This window comes from Diabrotica undecimpunctata, chromosome 1 (assembly GCF_040954645.1).
Source record: "Diabrotica undecimpunctata isolate CICGRU chromosome 1, icDiaUnde3, whole genome shotgun sequence".
Taxonomy (NCBI): domain Eukaryota; kingdom Metazoa; phylum Arthropoda; class Insecta; order Coleoptera; family Chrysomelidae; genus Diabrotica; species Diabrotica undecimpunctata.
The window spans coordinates 65,498,740-65,514,267 of NC_092803.1; the positions used below are offsets into that span (position 1 = coordinate 65,498,740).

The 15,528-nt window shown below is 32.6% G+C and overlaps 1 protein-coding gene across 5 annotated transcripts in view; it reads right to left on the reverse strand.

The window, feature by feature from the left end:
• The window catches only part of LOC140450210 (E3 ubiquitin-protein ligase RNF19A-like), a 246,140-nt gene that overhangs the window by 205,322 nt on the left and 25,290 nt on the right, over nt 1-15,528 (reverse strand). For 2 of the 5 annotated variants that reach the window (XM_072543736.1, XM_072543701.1), the window contains exon 2: nt 6,855-6,901. The exons of the other annotated variants lie outside the window; for them this stretch is intronic. The gene's annotated coding sequence lies outside the window, so the exon portion shown is untranslated. The remainder of the gene's footprint in view (nt 1-6,854; nt 6,902-15,528) is intronic. 5 annotated transcript variants of the gene reach the window in all.

Genomic DNA, 15,528 nt, shown 5'->3' on the forward strand with positions numbered 1-15,528 from the left:
TACCACCTGAAGAGACTCCACGAAGAAGCGGGCTGATATATACAGCGACTGCTTTGGGCAGAAGCCGATACCACGAGCCCCAAGGCATTTTCATTTCCTCTGCAATGACAAAACTACCTAAAAAACAACATTCCATTTCTTGAAGAGGTATTAGCCTAAAGCAAGGATCTCTCCCTTAATTCCTATCCATTATTTCTATATCTCTTTTTAGAGAGAAATAACAGCAAAGCAAGTATTACATACATACATGTAAATTGTTGTTAGATTGTTGTTGTTCTATAGTTCTTTAAAACTCATGCAAAAAATATTGTAATTTCGTTATCTTGTAAAAATTCAATTTTCCTAAATTTAAAATTTCGGTCAGTCTGTGCCAAAAATATAAGTAGACAGTTCTTATAGCCCTGACTTCGTCTTCGAATATATTATTTTCCGTCTCCCATATAATAAATTATGTTTGGGTTAGATTAGTCATAAATTCCCATGAAAGAGCACAATTTTTTCTTAAACTATTTCATTTAAGTGTTTAACTTATATAATCACTCTCAAAATTTTATTAGTTTTTACTATGATTTAAGTAAAGTGGTATGATATTCTCATGGCAACAGAACCACTCCTTCTTTCAATTAGCTTAGCCCGTAGTTATAAAAATATATAATAAAACTTTTCTGAGCTCAGTCAGTTTTTAAGTCTCTTCTTATAAGATGCCTTCAGACGTTAATATATAGTTTATAGTTGTGATCGAGAACTCACATATTATGATGTGGTAAGTTAATCATCCTCTGTTGTTTTAATTAATTCCTGTATTAAGAGATCCTTTTTTCGAGCATAACACTGGGGATTCCAAGCTCCACGAGGATTTCGTTCGCAATGTCGAGGCCAGCCTCTTTTGTCAATATTTTTGCCGAAGAGAGTAAAAATACCTTCTTTTTAATGTTTACATCTGGAGAGCGCCATGTTTTCAGGACTTTGAAAGCCAACGAACTGTTTCTTTCTTTTGGTTTTGGCATATGTTCCCTTCAGAGACCAGTGACTTTTTCATAATGTAAGTGCCATAGATAGTTTTTGTTGTTTTTATGTGAGGTTGATTTATCTTATTTTACAGACTTTTTTAAAGAATATAAATTGTGAAATATTTTCGTTAATAATTAATTAAATATAGGAATTATGAGCGTATGTGTTTATTGTAACGTTAATTTTTAGATAAACGAAACAATGGCTATTGGATTCGGTTTAGGTTGTAGCTAATTATCCATTTAATTGTCATTTTGCTATGTTGGGAGGTTTAACGTTTTCATTAAATCAATTTACGTTTAACATTTTTTATTTTTCATTTATTTAAAGTCTGCAATCTGTTTTAATTATAAGATTATTGTAACAATAATGGTCGTAAAATAATTGTTTGTTAAGTATTTAATAAATACATGTTAGTGATGACAATATGAAAGACACTGTTTTTTTGAAGTTAATATGTACCTACTTGTTTAATTTCTTAGAAGACTCAATAAATACATTTTTTTTAATTTAACTATTTTCATTGCATTATTTTAGAGACGATATAACTTTAAAGATTTTATTGAATATAATAAGCTTTTTTACAGCTTATGGGTAAATATGTCAATTTTTATAAAATTGTTTGATATGTTTTCTGGCGTATTTCTTTGAGATCTTTGAGAGCAATGTTATTCGAATGTTTAGTTGAATCTTGAGTTCCTTCATGAGTTTCAGGTTAAAACTCATTGGTGCCCATTTTTGTTTTGCAGTTTAGCTGTATTCCGTGTTTCTTGTTTTTCTCTGTCAAACTGTCATATTTGGTGATCTAATTATTATCTACCTTTATTTTTCTATCTGTCTTTGATCTGTAATTTTTATATGATCTATATCCTTACCACCCCCAATGAACCTCCCAAACTGAGCAACGTGGTCTTCGTTTAGTCTTGGTGAACGATCAGCTTTTTGTTCTTCTACTTTTGTTAGCTTTTTCGTTATAATCTGTCTGCAAAGTGATTTTTCGCACTTGACTTCGTATTGTTCGTGCAACGGCAGTCGCGTGCGAAAAATATAACTAGCGCACTTGTTGGGAAAAACACCTTTATATAAAAAGATTAACAGATGTTTAATAAAATGGAAACATGTAAAATCGCAACTAATGGCTGTATATTTATAGAACAATTTGTGTCATCACCATCAGTAATCTAAAAACGTCTTAAAGGGTAAAATTCTTTAAAAACTTTTTCTAGAAACTATAAACTTCATTTTGCTACACATACTAAAATGCATTATACAAATATTATAGCTCAACTGTTTTGAAATACAAGAGAGAAACCGATGGAAAAGTTTCTGATACTGTGTAATAATAAATAATATTTTAATCACAGAGGCGTCCATTTTAATTGATTTGTTATGAAACGGCCGACAATATCTAATAATATTTTGCAAACAGTACTACATGAAATTTACCGTATTAGCTATTATTTATTTACTGTTACAGTTCTAACAACTAACATCGTGCAAGAATTTCAAATAATGTCGAAATAATAAAAACATTTGTTTCTAAAACAGACACCATACATTCTGTTTATTCGTTAAATATTATTTTATACGGTATTAAAACTACAGTTGATTGTAATGGGAATTACATTTTACATTTGTTTTGATGTTTCGATTTTTTATCCGGAAATCGTTTTAAAAACATTCTGATATAAAAAGTATGAATGATCTTTCATTTATTCGTTCATATAGCTTATAGTTAGAGTGCCCGTCGGTAAAAAAGTTTATGATAGATACTCTCTCCACACTTTGTATATTGCTTCATTAGGCCGAGTCTGACACGGTTTCGCCTGCGACCTTTTTTGGTTCTGGGTCGTTCTTCTAATTTTTCCAAAACATGTCGATTTTACGATATACCGAAAACTTGTAGATATATACTACTATTCTTTTTAATTAAATACCTTAAGAATTACAAGAAAAACACGAAAATAAAATTATGATAAATATAAGTCATTTAACGCGTCTGACGACTCGAACATGTCGGAAAAACGACTTTGTCAAAATTCATAGATAACCCGCTAATTTTTTCAGGATACTTTCATTAAGAGCAGCAACAAAACAACTTTTCATATTGTCTGACGGAACTCGTTTTCCGATTTTCATGTCTGACAGGTGAAAGTGGTCGATTTTATGGCTATCAAAAAAATTATTAATAACCGTTGTTTCCAAACATTTATTGTTTTTAAATGAAATATAGAACATGATATACAGTTGAGTCCATGGTTCTTTTAATCCTCTAAGCAATGGTCAATATGCGTATACCAACCTGGTAAATCTACAGACTCTGCGTTGGATTATTTAAATAAGCTTATCTCAAAGTCAATGGAAGACAAAGAGATAGCAATGGCCGCTTTTTTAGAAATAGAAGTGGCATTTAATAATGTTACTACCAGCTCTTTGATAGGAGCTATGAGTAGATGAGGCACACCTGCGATGATATGCAGATGGATAAGGGCATCCCTGGAGAATAGGATAGTAATATCCCCACTCTGGGTAAAGCAACCACCAAAGTAAAAGTAGGTGGAGGCTGTCCACAAGGATTAGTTATGTCCACTCTACTTTGGGCAACCTTGGTAGATGATCTCCTCAGAACTATGTCCACAGAAGGCTTTTACTGTCTTGGATATGCTGACTATATAGCAATTGTTGTCAGGGACAGGCCCATCAGCCCAGCAGGTCAAGCAGCCCTAAATATAGTTGAAGATTGGTGTAAACAAGAGAGACTGATAGTTCAGAAAACACAAATCGTCAACGTCAACAGCACTACAAGGCTTAAAACCACCGATGCTGGGAGGAACAGAGATTTCATTTGCCAAAGAAACAAAATACCTTGGGGTATATTTTGATCATAGGCTTACATAGCATACTCACATTGTAGAAGAATGTGCGGTAATAATTGGGGACTTAACATCAAAATGACTCTATGGTTATACACAAGGGTTATTAGACCAATAATAACCTATGACTCGGTGACGTGGTGGACAAAGACGCAGCAAGTGGGAGCAATAAGGCTGCTAGGTAATACACAAACGCTAGGATGCCTGTGTATTACGGGGGCCATAAAAACAACTCCTGCAGCAGCGTTGGAAGTTCTGCTGAATCTACCACCACTTTTTTAGAAAGGACGAAGCCAGATCAGTCGTGCACAGATTAATCCATAGTCAGCGACATATAAACCAGATGCATGGTGCTGACAACAAAAAGCTAATCGAGGAGCTAAAAGCCAATATTGTGATGGGGCAACCTATCGATGCAACAGCTACGAGATATAGCTTTAACAATAAGTTCACAATTAAGATACCAGACAGGAATGAAGGTATAGTAACCATACAAGCTGCTGCTGCCTGGTACGCGGATGGCTCAAAAACATCGGAGGGTGTGGAAGCCGGTATAGTAGGGACAAATCAAGAGATACATTTCCCGGTAAGTCTATCTAAGGATGTGACAGTTTTTCAGGGGGAAATAACGGCAAAGAACGTTTCGTTTAGTTGCCATCTTCACAGAACACAGATGTCAGGCAGCGCTTAAGACACTCAATTCTGTAGAGGTCAATTCTAAGCTAGTATGGGATATTGTGTGTGCACTAAATAAACTAGGAGACCGTAGCAAGCTGACGGTAGCCTGCGTACCGGGGCACGAGGGTCATAAGAGCAATGAAAAAGCAGATGAAATGGCCAAACAAGGCAAGAACGGCTAGAAGGAAGTGGGTAGCTCACAAATCTTTGGAATGGTGAAGGAATTCACCAGGACAAAGACAGGCAAAACAGTGCATTACAGAACATTCGCCAAAATTTACGAAAATTTACGGCAGACCTAATAAACAAAAACAGGAAAACAGTCAAAGCCATAGTAGGTCTTCTAATAGGGAACTGTAAGCTGAATAGGCACTTGAAGCTGATGGGATTATCAGATGATGACCTGTACAGATTCTGCCACCTCGAAGAAGAAATAGCAGAGCACATTCTGTATCAGTGTAACAGTCTGGCAAATGTGCGGTTCTTTGCATCAGGAGAAGAAAATCCATCGGCAAATAGCTACATGGAAGATACAGTCTCGAAGCTATCAGACTTTTTAAAAAGGGTCAGGCTAGAGAATGTTATCTAGAACTAGAGGACAACCATAGATCTGAAAAAGTTGCAGTCTATCGCAGGTCTCTAAATCTATCTAACTACCATGGTTCTTTACCCGTGTGTCATTAAAACCTGGCGAGATAAAACACACACTCTTTATCTAGCATCATTGTTTTCCACGTATGAAACTAAAGACAAACCAGCTACCGTCTGTTATTAATTAAAGGCACATGTTATTTTTATGAACGCTCTAGACTCAGTACATCGAAAAGAGAAAAGACAAAAAAGAAGCTTGAGGACGTTTTCAGATTTTAAGTACAATTTGTGACAAATTTTATTATTAAAAATTATCCAAAATGGATTTATAAATTATTTAGAACGTTTTCGATCCTATCAGATTCCTGAAAAACAAAAGTATAACCACTTAAAAATGAATACAAAAGGGGTAATATTTTGACTGTTAAAATGAAAATATGGTTATTACTTACGTCTATATAGTATTTGGAACTAGGCACATGATGAGGTCAGATGACCCTTACATTACATAATTTTAGTAATTAACATTATAATTAATAAGACACTAGGTCGATGATCAAGGATTATATTTTTTAAGGAAACGTACAATTTCCCAGCTCCAAAAATGGAACCTTATGCCCTGAGAGGTAACAACCAACTGTTGACAGAAGGAAGTAAAAATTGTTTTGAAATGACAAGACCTTCAAGACAAGTGATTGGTAGTTTTTAAAAAAATCATCAAATAGTATATGCCCAATGAGTGTGTTATTTAGAATTAAATTTATATTATTGTTTTAAATGAAATATAATAAAATAAAATAATTTTTTTTTGTTATTGAAGAAAAAAGAATAATTGTATTAAGAATAATTAAAAAGTTATAAGGTCATCACATGAAAGCAAATATAAATATATCTAATAAATTAGTCGGTTAAATAAACAATTCACAAATTAACTAAATGCATTTTTATGATCTATGCAACGAGGTACCCCAAACTAAAAATAACATAAATTTTCGATGACAGTTTCTAAAACTGACAATTTCAGTTGTAAGATCGCTTCGCTTTTAAACCCTCTGGACGGCTCATTTTTAAAGGAATCTTAATCTTAATCTTTCAAATGGTATTTTTTAAATATTACTGTTTATAAACAGAGCCACAATGAATTTTTGAAAAAAAGGACTAACTCGGGTTTTAAGGGTCGTATGACATTATGTTTTTTTTTAATTCGTGTAAAAATGCCAACATGCGAATAAAAAAAAGTTAGAAATTACAGTACATTTGGAAACTTATTTTACATTAACATACAACTTCTTAATCGGTAAATGATGTAATTTGATAAAATCAGCTTTTTTCTTCACTTTGGTGCTTCAAAACTTATGTAGACCTAATAGTTGTAGATCAAAGCTTTGTGTGATAAACAATTTCCATTTGGCAACAAATATTATTAAGTGAATCTTCTTGAAATTTTTAAAACGGAATATTTGTGATATTGTCCTTATTCTCACGAGAAATTAAAGTTTTTTGAGCATTTTTAAAAGTTATAGGTTGAGACGAATATCAAAACGATTTTGATTTTATGAAAAAACCATAAACGTTTGCATATGATTAGTTTTAATAACAAACAAAAAAAGTTTTATGACGTATTTTAGTAATAAAACATGCTGCGTTAATTTAAAAATAATTATTACCAGAAAAATTATGATATTTAAAAATAAAGCTTACCTAATCTGAAATATACTTGGAAGACAAAAGGAAGATATAAACAATACCTGAAAAAAAGAAAAGTTTATTATAAAGATATACAAATAAGTTGATAAGTAGAGAGATCAATGCATAAGATAAGTGGAAAGCAGTTTAAATATTTTGCAGTAACTAAATTTCTCGTTATAGTCTAGGGGTCAGCTAAGGACCACCGTGGCCTTTTAATTCTGATGTAATGTCTGAAGTTTTTTTTTATATATTTTTGACTGATTACGAATTTCGAGGGTGGATTTCGATCCAAGTGGTCAAAAAATTGTTTTTTGTATTGTAAAAAAGTATTTATCAAAGCTTTTTCGATCGTAACTCGGCTTCTACGAATGCAAATGAGCTTTACGATGTCTCATTTTAAAGGTTAATTTATAAAGTTACAAACAAAATTTATTAAATTCCTTTATGTTTATTCGTATTAAAGTTGTAATTGTCTAAAAAAAAAACTTCTGTATTCTGTTTTCTGTATTTTTAAAATTTAAATAATATTTTTAAAATAAAATATAATAATTTTATTATTTATTTATTTTTTACATTTTAAACAAACTGAATAAAATATTTAGTTTGCTCCTAACGCCACCTGTTAACTCATTAACAAAGCATACTTACGTTGTTGACTTATGACAAACCTGTCAAATTCAATATTATGTTTAAAAATAATAATTGTATTTATATGAAATTATTTTAAAACGAGAAGTATAAAAAATTATCTGTCGGTCATATAGCCAGGCGGCCGATTCTCATTCGCTTCACTGTCGAATGGTTCAGTGGATGTGCGTTCGAGACCCAGCTAGGTGTACAGAAAAATAGAAAAGGCTAACGCAGCAGTTTAAAATTCTAGATACATCTGCGACTTAGACTAGAATATGCTTGTGTCTGATCGGCCTATGGTGGAGCAGTACGGCAAGAGATAAGGGCTTGCGGCTCGGTGATACTCCTCCATAGATCCCTACCGGAAGGGCGTGGTGCCTAAAAAGGGTGTATATATATATATATATATATATATATATATATATATATATATATATATATATATATATATATATATATATATATATAAATTTAAACAGATGATTCAATGTTGTTATTAATCGGATGAAATTTATGACTTTTATTGAATTTTCGAATCTAATCGAATCTTTTAGTGACAGATATTCTTTTATTTTTTTTTTTACTTCTCATTTAATGTCTAGGTATATATTGTTAGTTATTTTTCATGCATCTTTTAATACCTGCTTAGAATAAATATATGATGACTATAAACGAATTGGTCGAGAGTAGTGAATCGATGACGCTCGCCGCAGCATTTTACTGTAAAGAAAGAAGTAATACAACTGAAGTATAGAAGCTTCGCTCAAAAATTGTAAATTAATTTGTTTATAAGGGTTTGAACGAAATTTGAGCAATAAATTATTCTTAAATTAACACTAATGATAGAAGAACTCAAAAGGGACATTTTGAGTTTGGTAAAATGTTCATAGGTTTATTTATGGTCAAGGTATTTTAATAGCGTGCTCTGGGGCGCTTTTTTCAAAAAATATAAACAAATTAAATTTCCCAATCTGGTCCATCTTTTGCACACAATTCAAACACAGTCAGACTCTCAAGTTGAGGTACATTTAAACAAATTTTAATAAACAATAAAAAAAGTTATTAACAATATTCAAAAAGAGTGATTTTGTTGTTAATTTTGCAGTAACTGTTTTGTTTATTATCCAATTTTAATTTTGCGTATCTCATTTTGCGTCTCTTTTTTTGTGACCAAGTTGTCTGTTGACGTCAAACCTCTAGACAAGTTATGAGCAAAGTAATAAGTTTGACGTTTAGATTGTTTATTTAAAAATATTTTGTGTCTATACAGTCGTGTCGAGTGAAAACCTAACTTAATTGGCCTATATCTTGAAAAATAAAGATAACGTACTTATATTAACTATAATTTGTTTCAAGCTGTTCGTGCGCGTACCTTTTCGCTGCGAGCCGACCTTGCGCCTAAAGGTGGGTACACATATGCGAGCCGAACGGTATACGTACAGTACGCGTACAGATCCTTGAAAAATATTCTACATCGTACTAATCGCATACTTATCTCGATCCATGGAAAGCGACAAACCAACAACGAACACACATGTGCGAAATGATTCATTTTATTTATAATTTGGGTACTGATTTATGTTCCTGTTTTTGCTTGTTTAACAAAAATAAAATTATGTACAATAATCATCGACGTATAAATAAAGATTTTATCTTTATTTATACGTCCATGACAATAATCAGTTTACTGTTTTCTCACGTCTCTCTAGGAAGGAACACGTCATTCACACAATGTCGATTTGATGACACAATAAAAATGTTCGCTGCGTCTAGTAAGCGCCGTCCAAACTGAAAGCCGAGCTTCCTTTGAAGTCGTGAAATAAACCGCAACAATTTGGTTCGCGACGAGTCACGATGAAACAGTACGCAAGCGGTTTTTTCTGCCGTACACATTAACGAATATAGCGTTCACAAACGGTTCGCGAACAGTTCTGCTCGCAAATGTGTACCCGCCTTAAGAACGCGCTATAAAAATATAAAATTTTCTAGCTCTTTTAGTTTAGGAGCTACGCCTTATAAACAATCAAATTGTTTATAACAATTTTTTGACCACTAAATAATGAATACACATTGAATAATAATTGAAAAGGCCACGGTGACCTAACTGGCCCCTAGACTATTAGGGCTAAGCAGAACCAGAAAATCTAATAAGAAATAATAATACACATAAACTGTTTGCGTGTAGTATTCATCGTTGCTATATTATTTCTCTATTCTACGTAGTATGAATTGTATTTTCAGAAAAACTCGTTTGTTTGTATGGAAATTATATTCATAGAGATAGATTATACAGGGCCATGATTTCATCACAAATATAAAACTAATAAGCAAAATAAATGTACAGAGAAATCAATGACATTTTTTATGGTACGAAGAGTGCTAAAGACGCGTTTTTACGGGTCGATCTGGGTTGAACGATTTGGATCGTTCGACCATAATTCGATCTGTGTGGAAAGCAAAAAGGCTTACACGGCTGGCGATACATGTTGAATTAATTTTAGTACAAATTGACGTCACGTGAAATTCCTAATTAGGTGTGCACTTAATTTGTTGTGCAATTCGAGAAAAAAATCGCTAAATCAAACAAAAGAGAAATAAACGAAGGTTGCGGTGGACTTGACCTGGACTGTAAGACGAAATATCCATGGTGCACCACAAAGTCTGCTCCAAGAAATGGTTGTGGAAGATACAAAGGCTTATAGAAATCATTTAAAAATGGATAATGCACACTTTAAAGAAATTTTAGAAAAAACTGGAAAAATTCAAAAAAACGATACAAATATGCGTGAAGCATTACTGGTAAGGCTGAAATTGTCAATAGCTCTTCGATTCCTAGCCACTGGCTACAGCTATGCGTCACTCGAAGTCTTTTATCGGGTACCAGAATGTTCAATATCGCTATTTTTGAAGGAAGTATTGGGCGCTATATATGAAGGACTACAAGATTATATGAAGGTAAGTGAAACAATTTATTTTATTCGTATGTTTATTTTAGGATATAATTCGGGTTAACATTACATTATTATGGATAATCATGTCTGTAAAGTTAGCATATCCATCTTATAAGGCCGAATTCAGACTAACAATATAATTTATTAAGGAAAGAAAAAAATTATTGCTGTAGTCGTTTCCGAGAATCAGTGGGTATGTTAACTTTACAGTAAAGTTAAGGAAAAGAAGTACACGGCTCACCCTAGCGGCATATTTTATTGCTAATTAATTGCTGTTGATTGGTATATTAACCAATTGTCAAAAGTCACCCCATCATCCCCTAGCTCAAAAGACACCCACGGAAAACCAAGATATCGGCCAAACAACGAACCGCTAGGAATTAATTGCTAATTTATTGCCGTTTATGTCAAGAAACAATTTTTTTGCTGTAACAGTTTCCGAGAAACAATGATTATGCTAACTTTATAACATAGCCATAGCTATATCTCGGCAAGGAAAAGGGGTACAGAGCTCACATCAGCTGAAAAAAGCTTGTACAAATTTTTACTTATATTTTTTGGTTACAAACATTAAAAAAACAATGCCACATTGAAAAAACACAATATTTATTTATGCCTTTAAAAGCGGATTGAATATTGAATACTACCGCGTCGGTTTATTGTTTGATCTTACGTATTATTGCAAACAAATATTAAGAAAGAAAAAACCCCACACCGTTAATTAATCGAGATCGAAACGTCTTTCAATAAGAACGTAGATGTAAATTAATTTTGAAGACTGAAAACCTTTATATGTAAATACCGGTCTGAACGTCACCTCCGCATACATATAACAACGATTTTTTTCAATGGTAACTTCTCATTTACATCATTAATACAAAGTTATAATGAGAATGCGAGGTTTAAGTTTCGAAGACGAAGAGAGAATATAAAGTGATTCGAACACGTGGATTTCCTAATAGAGTTTGTAATTGAATTCGAAAGTAGAGAGAACGGTGCATCATATTTAGTGTTTAGCGGAGGGAAACATGGGAATATCTCAAAAGAGAAAACACAGTGAGGAGAAGATTCTACAGCATCATATCAGATGTAAGCTTCTGTGGAAATGGCATGTTTTCCATCGAAAATCCTTTGACTGTGACCCCGTTTCAAATATCTTGTAAATTTTCTAGTGTTTTCCACATTTTCCTGCATTTCATATATCTTTAGTTTCTTACCTTCGGTTTTTTATTTCTTGTATATATCTTTTCTTCTACCATTTTCCCTCCATCGTCTTTTAAATCTGACGCTTTCCCTTTCATTCATTCATTATTCTCTTCGCCTTTATCGCTACGAGGAATCGGCTCCCTAATAACATTTCTCCAAAGTTTTCATCTCAGGACATACCAATATCAATCCCCTTCTCAGAGTTGATCTTTTGTCCTACTGTTTCTAATATTTCTTTCTCTCCCACTAAGGGCGTACTTTCTTATTAATCTTGTTGTTGCCTATACATTTTTAATGTGCGTACTGCGATTTACTCATTCATCACTAAATCCGTTTTTATTTTTATAAGCGACATTTTACCTTTAAATTATCTTTTCAGATCGACTACTGGGTTGGTTTTGTATCTATTGCTCATAACTTCTTTTGATTTGGTTTTCTTTTATCTGCTGAAGTGCAAATACATTGTTTTATCTTCTTTGCTTTTTGATTCACTCACGTCTAGCTTCTATTTAAATTTATTGAAATGCCATTTTTTGTTCTATTTTCGCTTTTGCATATATCCTAGTCTTTCCCCTCCTCATTCCTTGAGCACTTGTAAAGCGTGGAAACCTTCGGCCTTCTACCTTTTTTTCTACCACCAATAATTCCATGGTCCCCGTTCTTCTAGCTATGTGGCCGAAGTAATTTAGGTATGCTCGGTTACTTTTGTTAAGGGGAGGGGGGGACGGTTCATTTTCAATATTTTAAATTTTTTATTTTACGTATTTTTAAAAGTTATTTTTGGAAAAATTGTTTAATATAAATTTATTTATTTTATTGCATAACATTAGTACATTATAGTACAAGAGTTTCAAGAGTATTTTTTGAAATTTGGGTACATAAATATTAAAAATTGAGCCAATACAGCTAATTTTCCAAGATGAAAAAAGTCACTTTGCGGTGTTCATTGTTACGAATAATTGGATCATCTCTTGACAAAAAACCAAAAATATTTCGTTAGTTTATGAGTTTCACTAGATCGCAACGTCGAGAATTTATTTATTTTATTCTTTTTCAAATTTCAGAAGTAAAAAAGATGAATTTTTTTAATTTTAGAAATTTTTTTGTTAAAATTTGACTAATTTTATATAAAATTAATTATAACAACAAAATGGCAATATCTCGACGTTGGATCTAGTAATTGATCTATAAAAGAAGTGTGCAATATTTAAGAAGGATCGATCAAGTAGTTTTTGTTTGAGATACAGTAAACACTGACTGAAAAAATTATTAGAAAAACGCGTTTAAAAAATATATTTTTTATAATCATACAGAATCGTCTATTCCAGGCCCATATAACGACGTCCTTATGCTAAAATATCTAGAGCATGTTTTTGCCCTTGCCATCGACGAACTCTGCCTTTTTTTATTACATCTGCAGCCTTTTTGTCCGCTCTAGTAATTCGATCGTTATCTCTGCGCGTGCATAATTATGAAAACTTGACCCTGTACTTTCTCACAGTTCCACACTCACCTCAATCACTCACCTCACTCACTAACTAACCTCACTCATTCACCTCACTCACTCACAAACTCCTAAATGCCTATAACCCCTTCAATTTTGCTCCGATCACTCTAAAATTTTAACTGGATACTCTTGAAGACTTCTACCGAATAAAAAATAAAAAAAAAGCAAAAGATATTTTACCCCCTTAATAGCCTATTTTTTTTATATGAAGCTCTTCCAGAATTGACAGGTTGGTTCTATGTTCTGTTCTTCTGTAGACCCACATTTCAAAGGTTCCGATCTTCCATCGATTTTTTAAAGTCTATGTTTCAGCTGCGTATCTAGCAATAGGAAAAATAAGGGCATTGACCAACGTGAGCTTAGTATTCCTTGTTAGTGTTTGGTCTTTCCATATTTTAATTAATTTAGCTGTTATGATTAGAGTCATTACTAATCCACGCTTGATTTCTCAGCAGCTAGCGGCATTGTTGGTTATCAGGAAGTCCAAGTATACAAATCTGTCTACTACTTCTGTCTGGTATATGTGCGGTAGACTATTATTTGACCAGTCCGAATTCTTTGCTTATCCGACTTAGCCGTTCGGTGATGGTAAGCATTTCGACTTTTGGTTCCAGTATAACTGTTTCATCTGCGTTTCGCAAGTTGCTGATTTCTTTATCTCCTATAGTGATTCTCTCTTCTTATTTCTCTAGTATTTTACTCGTTATATATTCAGAATATATGTTGTATAATATTGTTCTGAAGCTATTTTCTTGTGGCATTTTAAAGTAATTACTATTTAAATGGGAATAAACCACAATTAAAGGTTAAATTACGTTTATTGACGTTTAAATTTCCACTTCGGAAATCGTTCTCAAAATACAAACATTAGTAAATTAAACAAATTTTTTGGTTTTTCTGTTATTTAGTGAAAAATTCTTCTAATAATTTAATTTTATCTGACTCATTTATATTGACAATTCAGACATACATTATACATTTTAAAGTAGACGACTTTAAAATGATATTGCCAATATTGTTGAGTTGCGCTCCTGGGACGAATAAGATAGTTCATTCGATTACATGAAATCAACTTTAACTTGAGAATATCCATCAGAAAAGGTCATAGCATGTAATTCGTCTTTAAAAAGACAAATACATGCCATGATGACAGTAAAATTCTCCTGTTAGTGATTCCATAGTAAATTATGAGGGAAAAACCAGGAAAAAAACCTCATAATACTATCCCGACATGGTAAGTATTTGGTCGTGCATTTAGTTTACCTTCAATAAACACCAAATTCTGATTTTATATGTTTGTTATTTAAAAAACATAAATGATGTATGCTCTATATGTTACTGACTTACTAATAATGGTATTTTCCTTTTAATAATTTCCTCTTTCAATATGGGTAACCAGATCCTACTAAATTCTGCCGAGGAATTTGCGACACAATTGGTCTCATTTAGCATAATTAGAGCCGCTTCTTTGATTTTTCTCTTTTTACCATCAGTTTCTTTTAGGACTATATTTGAATCATTCTATTGAATCCTAAGTAATATTTAATAATAATTGATAATGAACAAAAATTAAATAGCTAGATGACGTAGAAAACGATTTGCGGGAGTTAGGCGTAAAAGAATGGCCGAGCCCAGACCCGAAGAGATTGGAACATCCGGGATTCACGGTGCCAGGGTTCCACAAGGTAGTTCCATTAGATGACAATTTTCTATATTTAGTTTTCCCATACTCACTGGTTCTGTACCGAGGGAAATCATGCTTATAAGTTTGTTCTATATTTTACTTTTAATAACCTCTATCACGTTATTTCAGCTTAATTTATCAAACGCTTGGCTGTTAATACAACGTCTACTTCATTCTAGTCATGAATGCAAAACCACTGTCACACAAAAGTACATATCATGAAAATGTCTCTCAAAATTTCGATTAATGTTCGACATCTTCGATATTTAATATATAATCCGATGTATCTGGGAAAATTATTGTGTTTGCTGAATATTTAGTTATGATAACTAAACTAAAGTTTTCTAGTAGATATCGCTGAACTAGAATTAGAAAGATATCTATCTAATAGACATCTTTCTAAAATAGTACATAGATATAATGGATTTTAATATAGTTTATTCGTTATACCGTTTATTCTGATTGTACTGCATTCTTTTTACATATGCTGCACTGTATTTGGAATAAAATATACGTCAGTTTTAGGTTATAATAAAATCAACATATAAAATCGCAATCAAAGCCCCGCACTATGCAAGCGATTACGAAGACACAGTTTGATGACAAATCTTTATTTCGAGACGGTGACAACTAACAAGCCATCAAGTACTTGGAGTAAGTAAGTCGAAGAGTAGGCGCAATATTGAAAAAATGGTTTTGTCGAAAAAG